The following is a 16687-nucleotide window of genomic DNA, read 5'->3' as shown; positions in this document are numbered from 1 at the left end:
AAGGCTTTCTGTTGCCGTAAAGAGCTACGGCTCGGAAACCCAAGAAGCAGGGCCACTCTGTCCTGCAGGGATGCTATGAGTCGGCAATGACTCCAGGGCAGTGAGTCTGAGGAAATCCAATGGTTGCAGGTTTGAGTGCTCCTAGAAGCACTAGGGAGAAAGCCTGGCAATTCACTTCCGAAAACTCAGCCACTGAAACGCCTACGGAGCAGAGTCCTCTTGTGACACGTGAGCGGTCACTGTGGTCCAAGTCGACTTGACAGCAACTAGTGCACCTGCCGTCTGGTCTGTGGAGGGGATGGGGTTAAGGTCCAGGAACATTCGCCCAGCACCCAGCACCAGGACAAATGCATTGTGGGTACTCCATACATGGAGATGGACTGTTACCATGGAGACGAAGAAGCACCAAATCTGGACCCATGTGTTTGGTTCTGGTGGTACCCCACAGGCAGCAACCATCAGGACCACAGCAGGGCAGAAAGGTCATATGGGTGTCACAGGCTGCTCGTGCAGCTGGGAACGGCAGAGGCTGGCTGGGAGGGCCCCATGGATTCTGCAAGTGCTGGCCACTGTGAAGTTGACCCTGGGATCCAGCAGGGCTTTAGCTGCTTGCACCGTACAAACATGAAGATTACTCACGGTTTTCAACAAGGTGATCCCAGAACTGGTGGGCAGCCTAGCATTCAAAAGACCAGAGGCAAGTCCAGATGTTATCCTGCAGCGGCACACTGTCAGGAAAAAAAAACAAAACACAATGGAGGTGTCAACGGATGAGCATCATTCTGCCAGCACGCAGAGACGGGGAGATGCCCAGGTTAGAAAGAGCTGGGGAGGGGAGTGGGAGGGGGGGAGAAACACGCAGCAAGGGGTAGATTGTCTCAGGGTACCCACAGTGCAATGGTGGGGCTGACAGCCCCTCTGACTTCAGTGTCTACAGGACCACGCACCCCACAAAAGGCATGCCTGAGCTAGCGCTCTCTGTGGGGTTCACTCCACTCGCACTGTGGTGTCCAGCCACCTGAGGATGTCAGATGATGTTGCTATAAAACCATAGAAACCTTTGTGAAACAGAAACGTGAAAATGTGAAGCTACCGTTTCTCAACCTATCTTCACCTGTAGGTCAAGACACTTGTCTCTCTCTAATCTGGTGATGTAACGGGCTCTAGGCAGGCCTGCTAACCTAAAGTCAGCAGTTCAGAGCCACCAGCTGCTCCTCGCGAGAAAGAGGGGCCCTCGACTCCCGTAAAGATTTTCAGTCTCCGACACCCACAGGCGTAATTCCACTCTGTTCCAGAGAGTGGCTGAGGATCGGGATGTGCGTGGTGGCATGGAGTTTTTTAGGAACCCTTCCCCGGAGAATTCTGAGCTCTTTGACGCGCCGTCAAAACAGTCCTTTTGGCATCCTCAAGGGACTCGCTTCAGGTTCCTTTTAAATGCTCTTTGAGTTTGGGGAATAAACAGAAGTCTCTAGGGGCAAGACCAGCGCTACAGGCTGGACAGAGCAAGAGTCCCCAGGGACACTGTCATAGGACAGCCCTTGCTTGCCTCAAAGAACAAGCAGGTATGTTGTTGTGATGGGAAAGGACAATTATTCGGCTCAACTTTCCGGATGTTTTCCTCTCACCAATGCATTTAAAAAATTTTTTCTTAAAACTTCTCCCTAATGAGCCCCCATAACCATCCCATGAACTTTGAGAAAACCGGTAAAGACTAGCCTTCAGCTTCCCCCACATTAGTGAGAAATGACCTCTTTGCCTTGAATTTAACTGGCCCAGCAAAGCCCACCAGAAGCTACAGTTTGGATTTGACGCTTTCGTGTTTAAAGGCGCCCTGACTGAGGAGACTCAGAGCCAGACCAGCGTGCTACAGAGAGCACGCAGACACGTGTGTACACCCGTACACAGGACGAACTGGAAGCCTTGTAAGCAGTGTTTTCTTCTTATCCTCACCCAACTGCAAGGCTCCCTGGGAAATGATCAGGTCCAAGCCTCTTTGAACAGATGAGACAAAAACAAGACTCAGGAAGAGACCAGCCCCAAGTCATTACTGCCACGGGGTGGATTCTCACTCATTGCGACCCCGTCTTTGTCAGAGGAGCACTGTGTGCCTTGGGCTGCTCAATGACCGATTACTTTCAGAAACAGATCACCCGGTCTTTCTCCCGAAGCACTTCTGGACAGACTTAGCACCCAACATTTTAGTGAGCAGCCGAGCCAAGCACATTAACCATATGCAACAGCCCAACCAAACCCACTGCCATCAGTTACGTCTTGCTTTACAGACACCCGAAATAGGATGCGGAGGCTGTAAATCTTCCTGGGAGCAGACACCCTGCTCCCGGCATTCACCCACAGAACACTTGGCAGGCGTGAGCCACCGGCCTCGCCGTTAGCAGCCCAGGGGCTTAACCCAAGGTGCCACCATGCCTCTTTTGCATCAACGAGGGATTCCAAAGTTAGCAGGGGGCAACAGCATGGCCAGGACCAGAACTGAAGAATTAAGTCCATAAAGCTTAACTGTATCTGTAAATTACCTTTCAAATACAACGCTATTTGTATTAGAGTTCCTAATACAAATGTCTAATACCACCTTTCAACTACAGCTATTGAGCTTAAAAAAAAAAAAAAAGGCTGTGCTTGGCTGTTAACCAAGAGAGACCAAAGCAGCCCAAAGGCTCCCGTCTTAACTGCTCTTCCAGGTCTTGCTCCTTAATCCCCAAAGACTTCACTCAGCCAAAGTAAAAGTTCTGATTTTCTTTCAAAACAACCAACAAAACCAAAACTGCTCTTCTCTGAGCAGGGGGAAAGGGGGCTGTGGACTCGAGCAACCTTGGACAGAAACCTGAAGATCTTCAAAGAATACTCAGTTTATGAAGAGCAACGCAGAAGAAAAAGAAAAGCTCGGCTGTCATTCATTAGGTTCACACACCCAAGAGAAAAGGAAGCTGCCAGGAAGTGCTTGAAATCACAAAGGAGTCCATTTCGGAGGCCAGTGCGCTCACATTGCTGTCCCAGGGAGCTTTGGTAAAATGAAACGGACGATGAAAATGCCAGTGATTTTCTAGGAAATGAGCATTTTGAGGATTGGTGGTGTTTTTTAGTTTGTTTTGCTTTATTAAGTCTTGGTCTAATTATATATTTAAAACATAGTCATCTAAATAATTGCCTCTCCTTCCGGCGCATCTAGCTGCAGCTGGTCCTAATAAAATCAAAATTATCTTGGGCCCACCACCTAAGGGTGCAGGGCCTCCCTCCATTCACTGGTAACAGGAGGAACCTGGACGGGGTCAAGTGTGGGACCTTACAGCTACAAAACTCTAAAGTCCCTTACCCCTTTGAAACAGAACTCAAGGACACTTCCTATAAAGCTGGCTTACAAGAAGTATAATTAATTGCCTGCCTACTTTGGAGAAATGAATGTCAGTCATTTTAAACTAAAGTTACCAAACTCTTAGGAAATAACCCCAGAGTTGGTATAACAATGGCTGTGTTCTGCTTCTTGGGAGTTCGCATTAAGGAATCTTCCCCTAGCCTCATTAAATGGGGGTGGGGGTGGGACGGGGGGCCTTTGGATCTATTTCCCCAAAGGTCCATTATTATTTATAAGGCAACTCCTGGTTAGGGTTTCTTCTACGTGAAATGGAACTTAGGGAGTGAAGTCAGGCAACCATTCCAATTTCTGTTTCCAGTGCAGCATTCTACTTGGTCATGCAAACTTTGGAGAAATATGCAAACTTTGGAGGAATATGCAAACTTTGGAGAAAACGAGAGCCTAGGAAACCCATTGCAGGTCAAGGATTCCACAGCGGGCAACCCAGAGTATAACTTACGGCCCATTTTCCTTTCAACAGTGATGATTCTCAAATGAAAAAAACCCATGGGTCCTCAGACTCAGCTGGTCCACACCATCCCAGGGAACTTCTTCAGTCATAGTTTTAAAAGCAAACCAAGCAAAGTGTCTTACTGTGCACATTCTTTAAGACCTACCTGCTTATTCTTTGTTGGGTTTTTAAAATCATTTTATTGGGGGCTCTTACAACCCTTATCACAATCCTCACAGCCATCCCGTGTGTGACAAGCACATTAATGTACATTGGTTGCCATCATCACTCTCAAAACATTTTCTATCTACTTGAGCCCTTGATATCAGCTCATTGTTTTCCATTCCTCCCTCATGAACCCTTGATAATGTAGGATTATTGTTTTTTCACGTCTTACACTGACCCATGTCTCCCTTCGCCACTACTGGGGAGCAGGAAGATTGGCAACATCCTCTGAAAATGGGATGGACTCGTTCCCCTGGAAAATGAGGCATTTAGATTCAGGGGGTTCAGGAGTCCTTTACGTACTCTCTGGGATGGCACAGGACACCTGCTAGATTAAAATGGTACCCAGAGCCTCTTTTATAACGCCCTTTGAACTTTCTGCAAGTGTGTTGTAAACACAGTTGTCAATAGACACTCCGTTTACAAAGCGCACACGGCACCAGGGAGCAGGCAGGACACTGGCTTCGGGCAGCACTCACGGCGGAAGAGTGTGGGCTAACACACGCGTCCTGAGCCCCGTGCTTCACCCAGAAACTTTTGCCAGAAAGCCCCAGGGGGGACCTGCCCTTGCCTCACTTGATGTGAAACCTTTCAAAGCTAAAACAAGAACAACATCGCCAAGCACATCTTGCTGAGGACCGCACGCATTGAGAATGCAACCCAGCCGAGATCGGTGAGAATTAAGCTTTCCTGGAGGGCACAGAAGGGGTCGACTGAGGGGAGAACTTCTAAGTGTTCATAAAGTTGGTTTCCTAACCTTGTTGTTAGCATCACTCGTGTTTGTTTTAGCCAGGGGACCCTGCCTGCACACTTTTACTCTTCAGTATGTTCGCCAGTTTAAAGCAACTTTTAAAAATGACCCGTTCTTATCAGTGAGCGGGCCTCCCGGAGCTACTCTCTTCCTGGCCACATCAGTAAAACAGGGGCAAGAAAGCCCTGTGCTTGCCAAGGGGTGGGGCCTGACAGTGAGACGCCTGGCCCCAGGAGCAGGTCTATAAATACACTTTCATTTTTAACGTCCACGCCCTGGGCAGTCCTATGCTCCCGGCTGAGGCCATGCTACCCTTGGATGCCGCCTGTCCGTCTGGGAAAAGCTGGTGCTGAGTTTCTGCAAACTCAGTGGTCTTTCCCTTATGCACGGTCTGCAAGGCCTGTTTTCCTGTGGCACATTCTGTTACCAAGAACAGTCTCATGAATTCATCCACAACAGCTGAGGAAGGCGAGAAGGTCCAGCCACTTCAGGAGGAGCTGCGAGGAGCATTTGGCCACCGCCGTCTGCTGCTCTGTTTCCTACACCTCTCCCTTCGGGCCCCTTACCCTCTGCTATCTCGCTCATGAGAATTAGAGTCTTTCAATGAATGGTCAGTGGTCACTGGCTAAAATAATAGTGCAGGATATGGAGACATGACCATTCTGAGCCCTTAACATATTTATCAATATTTTTGTGGCCAAATAAATAAGAAAATTTCATCCTTTCCTAGTAATTTGAGCAAGGGCACTTCATCCAAAACAAACAAACAAAAAATCTTCTTTGTTGTTGGTGTTGAGTAATCACACTATGGGGGTGGAAGAAAATACATACACACACACACATATATAAATGTTTAGTCTTTAATGACTGATAAAAAACTGACACCTTGCCATCAAACATTTTAACCCCATTTTGATAACCCACCTCACACAAGTGCATGGCGGACCATGCCAAAATTCTATACCTCATCTGTTAACAGGCTCCTCAACTTCCACAGCTGATTGATGTAACTGCTGTCAATAAGTTGAACACCTACAGAATGCTGAGTTGGCAAAACTGTGATAGATGTACAGTCAACCCACACGTAGCTACTGATGCTGCTTATGGATAATCAAACACCTCCCGGGATTTGGTTCCTCGGTTGGTTTCATGGGAAACATTCCAGCTAATTAGCCTAACAATAATGTTTAGTGTTTCTGTTCTACCTCCTAGTTCCTTTCATAGTCCTTGGGGTCTTAAAGGATTACAAGACCCCATCCAAGACTCAACAATTAGTCTCAATCCACCTAGAGCAAGAGAGGACGGAGAACCATGAAGTGGGGGAGGGATCGCAATGTGTGGCCAAAGCCTCCATAAATAACTGCCTCCTGTGCTTTGGCCACAAGAACTCGATGGTGCCTGGCGACCACCAGTGAACTGTTGCATCAGCGAGTCTATGGAAGAATCCTGATCAAAAGTGGGGGGACATGGAACAGAATTTCAAATTCTCACGGAATCCTGATGTCCTGGGGCGATGGAGGCCAGAAATTACTGTAACTAGAATAATCTTGAACCCCAAACATCCCCTGAAGTCTTCCGAAAACCAAACACTGGCTTAGCTTCACAAGTAAAGAATGTTTGCCTGGAGGACTGTGCTTTTCCAACCCCGCCTACAGGGGATCAGATGCCCACTGCCACTCTGAAGACAGGAGAGAGCCTCACCTCAGGGGCAGGGAGAGCGCGTCTGCTTACTGAGAAGGACCAAGGCAGAGAAGGAGGGTGAGAAAGGGTGCAGTCCCATCCCTGAAATGCACGGTCGAAACCTGAATTGGGCTGTGCAGTTGAGTATACTCTCAACAACAAACACGATTAATGTGTGAAAGACAGAATCAAAGCTCTACAGTGAAAACATTGCACTTATTTTGAATGGGGACATTTGCACATTTCATGGATTTAACATGGATACAATCTTAACCGGATGCTGATGGGTTGGGCTGTGAACCATGAGATCAGCAGGTCGAAACTCCACAAGTGAAAGATGAGGTTGCTACTCTGGGAAAAACCGACAGTGTCAGAGCCCACAGAGCTAGTTCTACCCCGTGAAGTCACTCTAAGATCAACTCCGTGGCCGTGCATTTGGCTTGGCAGTTTTTAGTTTAAAATGTCTACTCTATTTTCCTTCTAGTGAAAACGCATAGTTTTAAATATATATATACACGCACTCATACACGACGCATACATTCAGACTTGCTCTGTACTCTGTCACCCCACACCCTCTTCCAAAGTAAAACATCCCACGGGGTGTTGCCATCTTCTCCGCCCTTATTCAGACAGATAAGGTGTGTGTTCACGTGGGTGCGCAGGCGTGTGCCCAACATTCTTCTTCACCGCCTCCAAACAATAGCTTGACAGGGAAAGGGGTGCTAAGGACAAGCAAAGCCCTGCCAATTCCAGAATGACAAAGAGCATTAACACAAAGCAGGGCAACGCAATGACCTCGTTCTCCTTTCCCACTGAGGAAAGGAGTCCTCCCATTTGGAGTGCCCCCTGCTTTAGAAAACTGTCCGTGTTTCCATCGTATGGGACACGGGATCGAGGATGACCGAGCCAGAAAGAGCTCTCTGATGTTCAACCCACACCAGCCACTGAGCTGGGCTCCCCAGCCAAGGAGGGGGCTGGAGAGGAAGCGCCTGCCTTATCTTCAGGGCACTGGTCGCTAGGGTTCCTTTCGGTCTTAAGCCTGGCTAGGACTGCAAGTGGACCCCTGGTAGCTCCAGCACTGTCACTGAGGTACGGAAAGGCACTAAACCTACTTCCTAGTAAATCACTGTAGCACGCCCCACCCCCACCCCCACCCCACCTTGGAGAACACCCGCAGGAAAGGGTCACAGGGTCCCAGGTGCTTCTGCCCCTGACGTGATCTCTCCAGCCGACTCGCACAGTGGAAATGACAACGGTCTTCATTAGTGGGACGGCAAGGGGCATGGATATTGGGCTTCACTGCCCCTTCGGCCCAGGGATTACTCACTCAGCTCCGCACCCAAAGGTAGCCAGTTCTAACCCGCCAGCCACTCCCCAGAAGAAATACGTCGTAGTCTATTTCCGAAAGCAAGCCACCTCCACCACCCACCACCTCTGAGTGGATTCCAACTCACATTACTACAGGACAGAGTAAAACTGCCCCACAGGGTCTCCAAGGCTGTCAATAGTACTGAGAGCTGGATTTGAACTGTTGACCTTGACGTCAGCAGCCCACTGCTTAATCACTATGTCATCAGGGCTCCACGGGGGCAGTTCTACTCTGTCCTACAGAGTTGCTATGAGTGAGAAACAACATGACTGCAACCCATTATTCCATCCAAAGGAAGCCCTGGTGGGGTAATACTTAAGAACTTGGCTGCTAACCAAAAGGTTGTTGGTTCAAACCCACCCAGGGACACCACAGGAGACAGGCCTGGTAACCAATTTCTGAAAGGCTCACAGCCAAGAAAATGCCGTGGGGCGGTTCTGCTGAGTCAACAGGTGCCATTCATTTCCCTCACTTCATTACCTGATCACAAACCTGAGTGTGATCCTGTGCTAGACATTAGGAGACAAAGAAGAAGCTACCTTTTAAAGTCAAAACGTCCTGTGCCCCTCCCCCATGCCATAGTTGCTCTTCCATATCCCTGAAGAAAGAATTGATCAAGACCAAAATGTCCTGCAGGGATACACCCCTCCCAAGAAGATACTTGGAAAACAATAAATAATAATAATACTTTCAGGGTATTATTAATTTATTTTATAGGTAGTATGTAACCCCTATAAATTATGGATTCCATGAATAACTTCCATAATCCATAAATTAGTCTCTATTCTGCCCCAAATACAAATCAGGTTGGGGCAGAAATAAAAATAAAATATATGCCATCCTTTAGAAATTGGTGCTGATGAGCATCACCTTCCACAGGTAGATAGCCTCAGCCCAGGACACCCTCGTCCTTCCCAGGGAAATCTCAACCCGCCTGTCTGACGCAGGTCCATGCTCACTTATACAGCAGCCCTACATGGCTGACTGGACCGGCTCCCTGGCACCGCCTAAGCCTTGGTCATTTGGAGAAGGAACACTGGTGGAGCGGTGAGTTAGGCTAACTACGGGGTCAGTGGTTCAAGCCAAGGCTGCTCCTTGGGGGAAACGATGAAGCTATTCGCTCTCCTAAAAATGTAGTCTGAGAAGCCCTGTATGGAGCGGTGCATTGGAAATGCCTCAATGGGTCTTGGTTTGTTTTTATTTTCTCTTGATTTTGAAGTCCTTCTGGGAGCAGAGCACCCAGTGGAGCCACCATCTACCTCCAAGAGCCGAGCACTTAGCCAGCGGGCCACCAAGACTCTTGGCTTGTCCCAGCATCTTCTGCTCCCGTCTGTCCACACTAGGAGCTCCTCGAGGGCCTGGTCTGCCCTTACCTGCCGGCATCTCTGGCAGCTCACGTTCGGCCTGGCACCCAGCAGATTTATACGGAGAAAAGGGAGAGAGGGGGAGAGGCTCCTCCGTCTCAGACTTCATGGAGATACCTAAGATGAGTGATAGCAGAACTGGAGCAGGGAGGAGGCTGGGATTAGACCTTTCTTTGTGAGGCTTGTGTAATTCAGTGATGTCACAGTCTGCTTTGAAAACTCAAAACTGTAATAAAACTACAAGGGGAAAATCCAATAGTCTTTCCCAAGGGCCCGGCCCCGGTGAGCAGACCATCAATCAGTGAGACAGCAGCAGAAGAGTGGAGAATTAGACTCCGAAGCATGCTTCCCTCTGTCTTCTCCCTTCCTGTGCCACGCTGCCCTGCTCCCAGTCCTGCTTTTCCACCTCCTTCCCTCTTTCCGGGAGCCCTAGATGGTACAAACTATTAGCATACTCAGCTGCTAACCAAAACATTGGAGGTTTGAGGCCACCCAGAGCTGCCTTGGAAGAAAGGTCAAGAGATCTACTTACCCCAAATCAGCCAATGAACACCCCATGGAGGGAGTTCCATCCGACACATGTGGGGTCACCATCCGTTGCAGCCAGCTCAATGACAACTGGCTTCTTCCTCCTCCCCCGTTACCCAGGTTCTCCACGGCATTCAGCCGAAGGTTCACATTTCTTCCGTGGGTCAGGAGACACCTCTTTGTATTTTCCCTTACTCAGCTCCTATTCTCACGTCTCCTCCAGACAGATGGACAGACACACAGACCACAAGCCAGTCTCTAGAGTATGTCTGATGTCTTGAATTCTTCCCTAGCCTACCACATCCTGCTTTCTACTCACCCACAGAGCCTGGAGTCTGTGCCCAAGTCATTCCTTCCAAGAAAGACCGCCTCCTCTGTCCCAAGCTATACCCTCTCACCATTTCCTGGGCTCTTCTCGGTTAAAAGTAGCCTTTCTTGCCCCTACGCTCCTGGGGTCTTTTCCTACCATGATAGGCCTGACCCATACCATTCTGCATGCCATTCAACTTCACCAGAATGAGTTCTTGGTAGGCAAGGGTGTTACTGGGTTTATCTCTGTATCCTAAACAGTGTCCAACATAAATCTTGGCCCCAAAACAAGGACTCAAGACACCAACTGAGCTGCCTCTGCCTTGCCACGTCAAGGTTCCTTGTGGGGGCACTCAGAGCGCCAGCTGGGTTAGGCGAGAATCAAACCAGGCACATTGGCAGTCTGGCCAAAGAAAGCTCTTTTTCTTTGCACACCCCACAGGAAGTATGTGCTCCCATCGGTCCATCTGGTCAGGTTCCATATACTAATGGCTATACTAGGCTTCTTCTGCAAACTCAGTACACTTCTTGGGCCTACTGAAAAAGCAGGCACTTCTGAATGCATGGACATACCTTTCTTTATAAAGAGCATGGCTTCTGGCTAAGTGGCATTGTGAAAAGACCCAAATTTATAGATTCACCAAAAACTCTGATTTATTTTAAGCTCTCTTCTCTCTCTCTCTCTCTCTCTCTCTCTCTCTCTCTCTCTCTCTCTCTCTCTCTCTCTCTCTCTCTCTCTCTCTCTCTGTTTGACAGTGCCCTGGGTCAGGACATGCATTCACTTATAAACTGATACAAATCGTAATGTTCTGAAGGCCCTTCTCAGATGAGAGCCACTTACAGGCCCAAAGAAAATAAGGAAGCACTATTTGACCCCAGCCAAGATGACTCTGGAATCCTGTGTCCAACACACAAATGTTTCCCATTTACTCCAAGCACTGTTTCAATTACATGCTGAGAAAAGACAAAGGAAACCGCCCCCACTCCCACCTACGCCTGCCTCCATGCAAACATTATACATTATCTCTATTACGTCATGTAGTAAACCTGCCTCACGTGATGCGACCATTGACAAATGGCCACGGGAGCAGTCTTTCTCCACACTGTTTTATTTGTGGGCGTTCCTTGACCGCGCCGGCCTTCGTTCTCTTCAGAACGCAGACGGGATGCGGCTACGTGGCCGGTAGGAAGCCTCTGAAATGAGTTGCCAGAGATGCCCTTGACATCAGCATCCAAAGACAACTCCGCCGTAGCACTGCATCATCTCAGGAGGAAACTGGATGCCGGGCGTGCATGCCCTAGCTCCTCCCAGCGAAGGAGAGCCAGCTGCCTGGGAGGATGTCAGTAGTTTTAACGTGGCCGTTGACCAGACAGGCGAACTCCTTTCCCTCCATGCCCTGAGAGCCATTTCAACGAACGTGAAGTCAGCATTCTGTCCCCTCCAGCACATGTCTCGGGTCGGGGGAAACTCTTAGGGGACATCCTTTAAGATACAGGGTCCCCCATCCCCGTTGCATCAGACTCATTCTCATTTTGTTTGGGGTAGGAGCTCACTCCCCAGAATGGAAGTCCCAGGGTTTCCTGTTTACCCCTCAAAGAACGCTTAAGTTTATTGATTATTTAAGACATCCTTTCTTATTGTTTTCCATTCTACCTTCTTTGAAGGAAAGTATGTGGATTTAAACAAGATCCTAGACTAAGGAGGAAGTTTCTCTGCTCCAAGCAGACATTTCAATTCAGAAGGATCTTTGGCCATGATGATGTGGCCAAGCCCCTTGGCTCCTAAGCTCTCGCAGATGAGATCCACTGGTCCATGTGGCATCACCAAGCAGACACGGGGTGTCTTACAGATGAAACTGTCTTATTCTAAATTAATGGAGAGGTAGCACTTATTCCATCATAAGGGCATGCTGCTGGCTTTCATATCAAGACAACCTATGTTCTTCCCAAACTCCCTGAGTGAAATGAAGCTCTCCGAAGGTGTCTTGGGTGGAGTCCCTGGTTTGCTTCAGGCCCACCACCCAGCACTTCACCGGTGTCCCACAAGCAGGAATCTGGTCTCTGCCCTTCCTCCTACAGAGGACAAAGCTGTTGTGGAAACACATTCTGGGACTGGCTGGGGAGAATTGGAGCGGGGACTGGGTCTCTGCCTCCCTGTCTGGCTCTTTTGCCCTTTCTCCATGGTGTGACTAGGATCGATGTCCACAAGTTCAGCTACTCACTGTGACACCTCCCCTAACCCCACTCCCTGAACCTCCTCCTTCTGTGTCAGATCAGACAGAATCATTAGTAATAATTGCCAACAATTTTAAGCACAGGACGAAATGTGATGGAGTTGTAAATTGTTTAAATGCCATATCCCTTAGGTTGTATGAGCAGTAAAGTTGCTGAGTAAAGTCTTTCTACACTGATTATAACAGTATCAGATGTAACACTATTAGTGACTGGGAAGAAGTCAGTTTTTAAATTTTTCCTCTTTTTTCCTTAATTACTTCATTTTCCCAAAAGTTATGGCTCTAGCTGCACAAATGCTAGTTGTCCCAAAAATGTAGCTAAAAGACTGGAAAATCCGACAAAGGGAGGAACCAGAGAAACAGCAGCCGCAATGGTGGACGCAGCAGAAACCAGGTGACCTGCCATTGACAGTGACAGCTCTAACCTGAACTCATTCAAAGGTTCAAAAAGTAAGTAAACATGGAGTTACAGCCGCAGAGGGATATTGATACACCTCAGCTGGGCTCACAAAAAAACACATTTGTTGTCGTGACTGACCACAGGGATGTTTTTGTCAAAAGTAATACGTTTCTGCTGAAAAACAGGACAAACATTTCAGGCCGTCATTCTGGTGTCTCCTCTTCTGGAAATTTCACCCAGTGCATGGCACAGCCTCCACCCACCTCCTTAGTGACGTCACAGGCCTGGCTCGTCCAGCCAGAGCAGTACTACGGATTGACTCATGGGGCCGCGTCCACTTAAAAATCAAGAGATAAAGCTAAAAACAAAACAACCTGTACATCTAGTCCATATTTAGGCCAGTGTCGACAGGTAAGTGTTCTCCCCCAAGCTAAGGGGAAGTAGGTTCATTAAAGGGGGTCTATTCTTGACTGGCTTCCAAACTGAGAAACCTGTTACCTTGATGACCCCCACCCCCACCCCTTCCATCCTCACCCACTGTGCACATTGTCAGCATTCACACTCATTTGCTAAAATTAAACGTGCACGCCCCTTAGTAGGAGGCAGTCAATGGCTCCAGTACTATTAGCATCCAAAATCTGAAATTAAAGATTGTGATTTAAATGAAGATTTAATCAACTCCAGAGAAACTGTCATTCCAAATACAACATGGCCCACGTCAGCCTAAAAGTGGCATCTGAGCCAGCTCTGATATAAGGTCACTAAGAAATACAGGCTCTGTGAGCTCTTTATTTCAGCAAAAGAGGGGAAAACGAAACCAAACTCACTGCCATCCAATCAGCTCTGACTCACAGCAACACCTACAAGACTGGGAGATCACCACCGGTGGGCTTCCAAGACGGTAACTCTTTGCAGGAGTAGAAAGTGTCATCTTCCTCCTGAGGAGCAGCTGGTGGTTTCAAACCACTGACCTTGCGGTTAGCAGCCCAAAGTGTTACCCATTAGGCTACCGGGGCTCCTCGCAAGGGGAAAGAGAACCACGCAACTATCAAAGTCGTGTCTGTGAATTCCAAACAGCATCATGCAGGAGGGGAGTCTTCAAAAATGTCCTGGGAAACATTGGGGCCAAAAGATGCTGGAATTTTCCGTACATCCACAGCAGCCGCTCCCGACCATGGTGTTTGTTCCCCAGGGGACATGTGAGAGCTGCTAGGGACATTTTTGGTTGTCACAACTGGGGCGAAGAGGATGGGCTGGCCAGGAGTCCCAGTTCTTCCTCTGGCAAGATACAAGCATGAACCGGGAAAGCTTTCTAGGAGAATAGCTCAAGCCTGGAGCCATTGCCTCACACCTCTCTTCAGAAGACGCTGCCCACCAGCCTTCTGGAAGCACCTTCACGTTTCCACTGGGAAGAGAAACAAGCCGGAATCAGCCATTTCTCTACTTCACTACCCAGCCCAAAAGTACCTTGTGACCCCCAAAACCAAACTCATTGCTCTTTCCCACTAGAAAAACCCCAGGATTCTCTCCAGAGAACAAACTCAAGACAGACAATGGAGACTTCCTTTTGCATTCTATATACCATCCTGTAAATATGCATAAACAAGTAAACAGCTCTGTAATCGTTTAATAGCATGATTACAATTATATATATATGTAAAACCCTTTTTACATTTTCAAAAGGGTAGGCGATTAATCATCAATTGGTCCACCCGTCCTTTCTAGGAGGTAAAAGCAGCATGAAGACATTGTCCTGTAAACAGAGAGAGGGTGAAGGTCATTCCCCAAAGCTCTGCAGGCCCCAGCAGGATGCATAGCTCTCCTGGATGAGGCCAACTTGGCTGAGAGGTTGAACCTCTCCGTACATACCCCAATATAGTCGCTGGAATAAGAGAATCCAGAAGCACTCATCCAGGTAAAGTTCTTACTTTGAGAAAAAGGCATGTAATTCTCCTGCCTGGGGGAGAGGATTAATGTCTTCACCGGTCCCCATAAATCCATCATAGTTTATCTCTAGAAGGGTCTAGGAGAGAGAACCGCTTCCCCAGCGTGCTGAATAAGAGGAACCCCATTATCTCCAGCGTACCCCAGGCCAAGGATCCTGCAGCTCCTGGCCTGCGACAAGGCAGCTAGGCTACTGGGACCCGTGAGCAAGGTTCCCAGGAGCACAGAAACTGGCTAAAGAGAAACAGCGAACGGGCTGAGCATGTTTCAATTACCTTTTAAAACAGAAACTAGTTTTCCATGGCATCCATGATCCATAAAGCAAATGAGAAAATTCTAAAGATCAGTTTAAAAAAAAAAAAAGACCAGCCAAAAGTCTACAGGGCTACCAATTACGCAGGCACCGCCACGCTGTGAGCTGGGAAGATAGGGGTTAATGTCTTGGGGCCACGGCTTCCCCTAAGCCGAGCACAAGTCTAAAATCATAATCAGGATGCTGAGGGATTTAGTCATGAGCCCGCCCCTCGGCCACCAGAAAGAATGGCAAAAATGCAGAGCGTGCACTTGGACGCCGGAGTGATTGCATTTTCCTCTTAACTGCGCAGAGAATTTGCATTTAAAATTAGCATCTCATCAGACCTTCCAAGAATGCTCCATCGTTGGCTGCTAACGCGAGCCAGCATCCTCCATAGCTCCGAATTTCTAATTATTTCATGGAAAGAACAGTATCTTGGGAAGCCTGGTAGGGTGAAGAACACTTCTGGCTAATGACATCTTCCCAAGGTGAGCGCCAGATCCACACTGGATGTCAAGTCCAGTCACATCAATAAAGAGAAACCAGGGGCAAAGGTACTTCCTGGTAGACCAGCCGCCCTGTGAACCACACTTTACTGTCTATGAAGTTTTGCATGGACAAGTGGTAAACAGATCTGTGTGAGCGCCAGGGGAGAGAGAAAACTGTCAGAGAAGCCCTCTTCTTACTCTCACCAACGGAGGGAGCTGAGTGTGCGCAGCCCTGGGAAGTTGACAGCTGATTCTTGGAGGAGGTCTGAATTGGCAGCACTGGTTCTCGGCATTCACATCCCCAAACCAGAAGGACCATTTGGTGTCTAAACACCAAAGGGAAACAAAAGCCCCAGAGAGGAAGGGTCCACAGCAGAGCTCGCCTCACAAGCCCTCAGGTGAGGGTCCAAGTGATCGTGGGTCAGGGGAGGCTTGAGCCTTACTCCACTCGAAGGACGGCTTTCGATTATTCAATGCAGAAGAGTCTGTTCATCGCCATTACTCAATGATATCGGAGGGGGCGAAAAACTTTGGAAGATATTACCAGGCAGGCGTTCACAGAAGGGGAGAGAGAGGGGGGCTCAGCACGAGCAAAGAGGCATCCCTGTTCTGAAGAGGGTACCCCATGTCCAGGGGTCCTGAGACCTGTGAAACGGAAAGGGAACGCGTAGAATGCAGGGAAGAGGCCTAGTAGCTGGCGTTTACATACTGGGCTGCTAACTGCAAGGTCAACAGTTTGAAAGCCACCAGCCGCTCTGAGGGAGAAAGGGACTTTCTACTCCGCAGTTTCAGTCCCAGAAACCCACAGGCCGCTATTTGTCAACATTGACTCAATGGCAGTGAGTTTGGTTGGGTTTTTTCTTTTGTTTTGGGGAGTCAGCAGCACCTCCTTCCACATCCTCCTCCTGGGGGTGGGTATCCTCTGGTCGGGATGGATTCTTCCCCAATGGACCCCAAACAAGGGCATGTTCACTCAAGAGGAGACACACGGCTAGGGGGCTCGGAAATCGCCAGAGCCAGGCTGCAGCCTCCCTGGCCAGGGAGGGATGCGTGGAGCCCTCACAAGACACACCCGAAGCTCTGGGCCATTTCCTCCTGCTCCGGACACTCACCCCAGCACGGCCCCACCCCTTCTTCTGGAAACAGAGTGTCCCCCAGGCGAAGCCGGCTTCCCTGCTTCCCAAGGCAGGATGCCACCTCTAATAGCCAAGCCTGGCAAAAATACAGGCTGGGAATTTGGAGCCCTTGGGTATGGGAAAGATGAGTCATTGGATAAAAA

At 48.7% G+C, this 16687-nt stretch overlaps 1 protein-coding gene across 4 annotated transcripts in view; it reads right to left on the bottom strand.

The window, feature by feature from the left end:
- The window catches only part of TLN2 (talin 2), a 461380-nt gene that overhangs the window by 359295 nt on the left and 85398 nt on the right, over positions 1 to 16687 (bottom strand). For 3 of the 4 annotated variants that reach the window (XM_075532415.1, XM_075532420.1, XM_075532418.1), the window contains exon 2: positions 640 to 728. The gene's annotated coding sequence lies outside the window, so the exon portion shown is untranslated. Of the gene's footprint in view, positions 1 to 639; positions 729 to 14900; positions 15085 to 16687 lie in introns of those variants that run through there. The other variant, XM_075532416.1, reaches the window with a different exon arrangement.

This window comes from Tenrec ecaudatus, chromosome 14, assembly GCF_050624435.1.
Source record: "Tenrec ecaudatus isolate mTenEca1 chromosome 14, mTenEca1.hap1, whole genome shotgun sequence".
NCBI classification, from domain to species: Eukaryota; Metazoa; Chordata; class Mammalia; order Afrosoricida; family Tenrecidae; genus Tenrec; species Tenrec ecaudatus.
The sequence above is the reverse complement of the archived record's forward strand: the minus strand, read 5'-3'. Positions and strand labels throughout refer to the sequence as shown.